The sequence below is a fragment of the Mustela nigripes genome, chromosome 15 (assembly GCF_022355385.1).
Source record: "Mustela nigripes isolate SB6536 chromosome 15, MUSNIG.SB6536, whole genome shotgun sequence".
Lineage (NCBI taxonomy): Eukaryota > Metazoa > Chordata > Mammalia > Carnivora > Mustelidae > Mustela > Mustela nigripes.
Genome location: NC_081571.1, coordinates 71,230,972 through 71,238,913, shown reverse-complemented (window position 1 = coordinate 71,238,913; position 7,942 = coordinate 71,230,972). Strand labels below are relative to the sequence as shown.

At 40.7% G+C, this 7,942-nt stretch overlaps 1 protein-coding gene and 1 pseudogene across 1 annotated transcript in view; both read right to left on the bottom strand.

Moving 5' to 3' along the window:
• The window catches only part of LOC132002931 (ubiquitin-conjugating enzyme E2 variant 3-like), a 60,503-nt pseudogene extending 52,792 nt beyond the window's left edge, over positions 1-7,711 (bottom strand).
• The window catches only part of HS6ST3 (heparan sulfate 6-O-sulfotransferase 3), a 640,734-nt gene that overhangs the window by 225,466 nt on the left and 407,326 nt on the right, over positions 1-7,942 (bottom strand). The window lies entirely within an intron of this gene.

Sequence of the window (7,942 nt, the reverse complement as noted above, 5' to 3'; positions counted from 1 at the left end):
GTCTGTATTTCTCTGGGCCTCAAGTTCTCAACTTCAATGAAAGGACTAGACTAGTTCATCTTTATTTCCTTTCAACGAATATTGGTCATCTCTATTTCTAAGGTTGATTTGATTTGTTTTCCCTGCTCTTACTTTTCACTCGGAGGAAAATGTTGGTGATCCGATAAAACATATGCAATTTTTTTAGCATTTTTGATTAGTTGCAAAGTCAACTTATTTAAAAATTGTATCCCTTTTGGTATTTCCAGCCTCAAATAACAGAGGCTAACCTCATGCAAGATATGTAGGGTGGGGATGAACTCAGGTGAAAGGTATCATCAAAGACCCAGGTTCTTTACATCTCTCGGCCCTGCCCTCCTGATGTCAGTCTGTTCTTCAGATTTGGAAAAAGATGGCTGTCTTGGTAAAAGGGCACAATGGAGAATACAAAGATCGGACTCATAACTTCCAATCTGCTGGGATGATGTCATCATTTTCCTCCAAGCAAAAAGCCAACAACTCAGCTAAGCATCTTCTCCTTTCTGTCACATTATTAATGTAGTTTGGCAAGTTGCTGTTGAATGCCTAACAGTCCAGTATGATGCTAGGAATAGTTAGTCATACAATGAAAAGAAGTATAAAGGAAAATCCATCTTTTCTTGTGGAATCATAACTAATACAGAAAATCAAGTATATCTGTTTCAGAGCCTTAAATCAGGACAGAAACACTCTCTATGAGGTTAACCCAAATCATAAAGGAAACTGACATGATCTGTCTTATACATGTCCCTAAAGATTCTTCAAAAAAAAAACTCTTAGAACTAATAAATTCCATAGGTTGCAGGATACCAAATCAATATGCAAAATTTGTTCTGTGCCTATACACTAATGACAAATTACCTGAAAAAGAAATCAAGAAAACAATCCCACTTATAATAGCAGCAAAAAGAAAAAATATTTAGTCATAAATTTAACTGCAGTGAAAGATCTGTACAATGAATACCATAGGACACTGGTGCAAGTAACTGAAGAAGACACAGATAAATGGAAAGAAATTTCATGTTAATGGATCAGAAGAATTAATACTGTTAAAACATCCATACTACCCAAAGCAATCTATAGATTTAATAAAATCACTATCACAACTCCAATGGCATTTCCCAGAGAAATAGAAATTTATATGGGATCACAAAAGAACCTGAAAGACAAAGCAATCTTGAGAAAGAAGAACCAAGCTAGAGGCACCACAATTCCTGCTTTCCTGTAGTCTCATTTTATAAGGGTTTTGGAATGAAAGAGGAGATAAATGTATGTGCCCAACTCACTATGTCAGCTAGAAGTCCTGAGCCCTCCATAAGTAAGATCCTTTTCATCTATGATGCGGGTCTGTTGTACATATGAGCTTATGCTCTCTCATACATGCTAGTCTGCCTATAGCTGCCCCTAGGATGTCACCATGGCCTCCGACCTTGTCCCTCTAATATACCATCCACAACAGTACTCCTGATTTCTTCTCCCACCAAGAAGAATGCTTTTATTCTGCAAATGCACATGGAAAATGAGACGTTTCCAAGGATTTAGTATGAATTTTGTTACCATGAGTTCTTCAGATAATTTGGATTTTTTGTTTGGTCTAGTCTTGATGTGTTTGAGCACTATCCCAGAAGTTAATTGAGTATTTATTTTGGAGAATGAGGATGATCTTGCTTGTTGTAAAACTAAGGAGGGGGATGAAGAAAGATTCAGTTTAACAAGATAGTCTATCATTTCTGTAAATTTAATTAAGAGCTCTTTATTCTAGATTTGCCCAGATCATTTCATGGAGAAAAGATCCTCACATTAATTCTCATGACCTTGTGCTTTCTTCTTCTTTTATTTTCCTGTGTTTATTGCCATGGTTTTAGAGAGTCACTCCTAGTCAAAGAGGGAATTTCTTCTGGTTGTGTGACTAAATGATGCTTAAGCAGTATGCCAATGAGACATTCATTATGCAAGGTGCTACGGCAAAGCACCCAATGATCTGTGAAGGAAATAGAACTTCATCTTTGGTATTTTAAAAGTACTTTCCAAGACCAACTGTAGCAGTTCAAAACAAAGGGGAAAAACAGTCTCAAGTAATTTTATAAGACAGAAGAATAGCAAGTATGTACTATCTTCACTTAAAAACACATAAGCTGCATGCCCTCTGAGTTGTTCTCCAAACAAAGAGTCTCTGAAAAGGTAGAAGGAAACTTCTACAAAATGCATCAGCCAGAAGTACCGTGCTAAATTGCCCAATTACTCGTGCTCTCCGGAAACTCAAAATGCCGTTCACACCACTTGCTGAACTTGTTAGTTCATTGTCAATTGCAAGGAAGAACAAGGTAGTTTCTGTTTCCTCTTTTTCGGCGGTGAAAAATGACTAAACTCATAAACTAGATACATAACATTATCATTCATATCTGAAGAGGGCTGCGGCCAATTATATTATTTCCTATGGTATCTGCAGGGCCCCAAAGAGAGGCAGGAGAAAAGTCAAGATGGTGTTTGTACAGAGGCTGACCATACCACGATACAGCACAGACCTCAGACTTGGGGCCAAAGCAGTGGGAGGGATGGGGTAGAGAGGTCCGCATGAGGGGCTCTTTAGGCTCAATTCTCTTCCAAAAGGCCATCCACATAGAAGGAGTCTGTATCATAAAGGAAGGTGATGATTTTGGTACCAGGCATGCCTCCCCCAAACACGGATATTAGCAAGTCACTGAACTTTATGAGAGAAAGGGTATGATAAAATATACTTCATAGGGACTCCATGAAGACTGACAGAGAGACACAATCCAGGTAATGGAAACAATACTATACATTGTGCTTAACAGGTGCACAACTGGGCGCCTGGGTGGCTCAGTGGGGTAAGCCACTGCCTTTGGTTCAGGTCATGATCTCAGGGTCCTGGGATCAAGTACCGCATTGGGCTCTCTGCTCAGCAGGGAGTCTGCTTCCTCCTCTCTCTCTCTCTCTCTCTCTCTGCCTGCCTCTCTGCCTACTTGTGATCTCTGTCAAATACATAAATAAAATCTTTAAAAAAAAAAAAAACAGGTGCACAACTAAGCTCCTTGGAATCCCTCCTTTCATGTTACGGGGCAGATCCTGTTGATTAAATTGGGAGTCATGATCATGCTGGGATGCTATACTTTCCAGGTGGGCAGAGCACACCTTCTAAAGCTTTGAGCAGCTCTTTATGGAGTGACTCTTTCTGGGCTTCCCTAGAAAGATCATGGGCCCTATCCCTGTGTACCCAAGAAAGCTTCTGCCACTACGGGCCTGTGGACTGAGACCAGCCTTCTCTTCTGTTTTTTACATACTTTGGATTCTTTCTCTCAAATGTAACTTGAAATGTTTTTTCCTTACTGCTACAAGAATTCTTCAAGCATAAAAATACATATCTGAAGATGGGACAGCTTCCTAAAAAAAAAAAAAAAAAAATTGTTGAAGACTAATGGGCGTTCATTCTAAAGGATAAAAAAAATAATAATTTTCAAAGCAAAACAAATGCTGTTGCTTTGTCACCCTCAAAGACACCTGGGGTTTGATTTCTTTTTAAGGTTTTAAAAAATTCCTTTGAAATAGACATGAGTGTGATAGGTTTCCCCATTTAATCAGGAATGAGTCTGAAACAATGTGAAAGAAACCCAGCCTTCCCAGAGCCACAGCCTACGTCATGGGATCCTTTTGTGAAAATTTCTATATGAGGCGACTAGAAGTTTGATTTTTTAGAAAAATCAAATCGAGATCAAAAGAAAATATTGTACTGGCCGAACTGCTAACTAGTTTTGCATCCTGAGGCTCCTTTGCTGTTTCTTCTAGTTGAATCCATTGTTCTGTCCAGCCCTACATTCAGGAACCAGCTCTGCTTTCTCTTTCTTAGCCAGGCCTCAGAAACTTGAGAGTTTCTATCTGGATCCTGATCTCAGTGTTTGCTGCTTTCTCTCTCTACTTCCCTAGCCTTCGGTGAACAACAAACACGGCTCCTCTTGAAACCTGACTTCTGCCCCACCAACCACCTGCTACAAGGAGCGCTCCCGGCTCCTTACTTCTGGGTGGAAGATGCTGATTTCAGTCACACAGTTCCCCTGCCTGGTGCACAGACATCCTGAAACACAGCTGATAATTTTACCAAAACTCAACAGCAAGGCAAGATTTTTTTATTTTTCCTGTTATGATTCCAAAAGAGATTCAGCTTGCTCGGCAGACCTTTGAATATACATTTTTAAAAATCTGAATTGTCGGGGTGCCTGGGGGCTCCATGGGTTAAGCCTCTGCCTTCAGTTCAGGTCATGATCTCAGGGTCCTGGGATCGAGCCACTCATTGGGCTCTCTGCTCAGCAGGGAGCCTGCTTCCCCCCACCCCGACCCCCGCCTGCCTCTCTGCCTACTTGTGATCTCTATCAATAAATTAATAAAATCTTTTTAAAAAAAATCTGAATCATCAGGGATGATCTAATAATGACTGTTTTAGAAACCGGGTGGGAAATGAGTCTGGATTTTCTGGTTAAATATTATATCTGATGTCCGGTGTCTTAGTTTTAAAGAGCGACCCCCTACTGAGTGCTTGCTAAGGGCTCTGAAGCTAAGGACTTACTTGATACAAATCACCTTATTTCTCACAAGGTAACTGTGCTCAGAGGTGATCACGTAACATGTCCCGTGTGTGGTAGGTTAGATGCATGTCTCTGAACCCAAACCAGAACATTTAGAAGCTGAAACTCAAACCTCACACCAACACCTTCGACGATACATAATACATAATTTAAGAGGTCAGATAAGCTGCAGGGTTGTCTCCCTGAGCTAGAAGCTTGCAGAGGGCCTAGCTGAAACTCTCCTAGATCTCAACTCAGGAGAAAGCACAAAGGAATTTTGAATACATGCTTTTTGATTAGGGTGATAATAATTAAAAATAAAATGGTATGAATGATCATAGGGGATACTGATTAGAGCAATTTAATAAAAGCCTATCACCACTCCTCTAAAGATACATTTTAGCATCTCAATGATTTAACAGAAGATTGCTATATTGCAATACCCAGCTAGCTGCACAAAACCTATTCTCAAGCATGATCATTATAATCTCGTGCTTTATTAAACATCTGAAAGGAATGGCATAATGGTCCTTCAAGGACAGCTCCATTAGGGGGAAAAAAATAGAATAATCTACAGGATAATGTGCTTAAAATGCTTTTTAAAATAGTGTTGTCATTAAGGTGATCAGCACCTGGGTTATTCTCAGTGAAACAAGCCTGAGGTCTGCTGATTAAAGAGACAGCTATACCCCCTTTTCCTGACCCATTAAATGAACCAAAGATATCATCTACACATGTCTTCCTGTGGTCTAGTTTCATTAGGATGGAAATCTTCAAAAACCAGTTAGTTATCGGTGCAATAAATAGGTTGCAAAATGGAGGAGTGGGTGACACATAGCTTTATGGACCAATAAAATTTAATTGGCTATATCTATTCTCACCTAGAACTCGGTCAAAATGACCCCAAAATTCAGTTTGATGCTAACAGAGCTGCCTTCTAAAGTCAGAACACAGTGTTTGAAAAGCACAAGCCCACCATTCCTCATCTTTGCCTGGCCAAAATTCTATCAGCCATTCCGAAGAAATCTTTGCCTGACAGTTAATTAATATTCCCCAATCTGCATCTAAGATTACCGGTGGAACCCTACTGGTCTGAAAAACCAATAATCAGATTAATAAAACTTATATTTATATTGTGGTATAAAATCTACAGGCGTTTTTTAATGTCTGTTTCCATTTTTAAATTCTCACCTTGACAATATTATGATTCCTGTTTTTCAGACACTGAAAATGAGGACCAAAAAAAGTACCCAACTTGCCTTAGATGACAACATAAGCAGCTAAAAAAAAAAAAAAAAAAAAAAAAGAGGATTCCAAGCCAGAACTTCAAACTGGTCCCAGGCTTTAAGGTTTTCTGTACTAGGCTATCTTTTTTTTTTTTTTTTAGTTTAAATTTTCCCCTGACCTGGCACTCACCATACTGCCCCAATTCTCCAGCATATTATTACATGCTTTTAAATGAATCTGTAAATGGTTTGTGAAAAATGAACCTCTTACACACAGCAGGCAGCAGGCAGTGATAACTGTTATCTGCCCCGCTGTGAGACTTAAGGCAAGTTAGTAAATCTCTCTGAAACTTCACTTTCTCTTCTTAATATTGAAATAATAACATATTTGCCTATTGAGAAAGCAGTAAAAGGGCGCGTCAGAGTACCTCTCACAGAACTTGGCACGTAGCAAGCTCTCAAAACGATCTATTTACTATGCATCTCAGTTTGAGCATCATCAGAACATGCATGATGATTAGAGTGGTGGCTGTAGTTTTTCTGCAAAGATGGGACTGATGGAGGTAAGGTCAGGAGAAAATGGATTTGACGGCATGCTCATCTACAAAATAGGAAACAAAAGCGTTGGAAAGAGAGGAAAAGAGACAAAGCGGAAGGCTGAGGGAAATCAGAAAGGGATTTCAAGAAAACCAACAATGCCTATGCATATACAGGTATCAGCCTGTGGACAATGACTGCGTGGCCAAGAGCAGATAGAATATTCATGTAGTTATTAATCCTCTCACGAGCCCTATGAGACAGCTACTGTTGTTACTGTCCCCATTATACAGAAGAATAAATTGAGGGACAGAATGGTTAAGGATCTTATCCAAGGTCACTCAGCCAGTAGGTGATGGAACTGAGATTCAAATCCTGGCTGGCTGACTCCAGGGTCTGTGTCCTTACTCCGTGCAGTTGTGCTCCTACTCAGAGCTGGCGGTCAAAGGCAGCCGAGAGGCACAGTGGGCAATGAACATACTGACTTACTCAAGAGCACATGTGCATTGAGGGTAAACACTACCAGATTGTGCTATGGTATGCCCAGTGCAACAGTTTGCTAAGACCTGGGGATGGTAAGAACACAACAGCAGATATGGCTCTTCCTCACTTGCCAAGACGGTTGAGGGATCCATTATGGTGCATGATGGTGGCCCAAAGACAGTAAGTTCTCCCAGCAAGCTTTTGCATGCATCGGGCTTGTGAGAACTGCCCTTTCACTGGAAGTTCAGAGAGGTTCTGGGAGAGCTGGGTGCAGAGTCTGCCAGGCTTCTATTTCCGTGTGGCATCATTCAGAGTTTTCCTTAGGCTACGCCCTGTCCCCTCTACTCATGAGCAATGCCATTTCTGCTTGTCCATCAGCAGCTGCCTTGGCATCTTACTTCTTGCCTTTCCCACACTGTCCCTAACAGCTGAAGCCTTCAGTACTACTCTGCAGCTGGAACATATTCAGAACGGGCTGCACCACAGCTGACTGTGTGACCTCCAACCTCCCTGAGTACATCTTCATCTACAGAAACTGGTAGAGTAAGATCTACCTCCCAGGGTAGGTGCAAAGGTACAATGAGATTAGACCTGTGAAAATAATCTGGTATTATAAAAACACTGGTTGAATCTGGACTTTAGGAACAAATATGACTTATGAATAGCAGGACTGGCTGTTTCTAGACCCTCACTGTTGGTGAATTCATCTCAACTTTAAGATGATCTATAAATCACCTGGATTAAGTAGTTTAAGAAATTGGATGTGACATCAGATCTCACGCTATCTTGTCTCAGCATACCCAACGATGGCACCGTGCCGTAGCTACTGCTGCTGACAAAAACGACTGCAGCCAAAATATCCTGAGCCATTATTATATACCATCAATGTCACTTTTAGTACTAGAAACTGCTTTCCTGTAGTTTTTATGAGGAATGACTCGCCTATGCCTGGGACATAGTTACCATTGTTCACTCTTCTCATAGAAGTGACTGGTTTGGCCATTAGAGACTTCGAACTCTCGGAAAAAGACTGAGAGTTGTTGGAGGGGAGGTGGGTGGGGGGATGGGGTAATTGGGGGATGGGGATTAAGGAGGGCACAT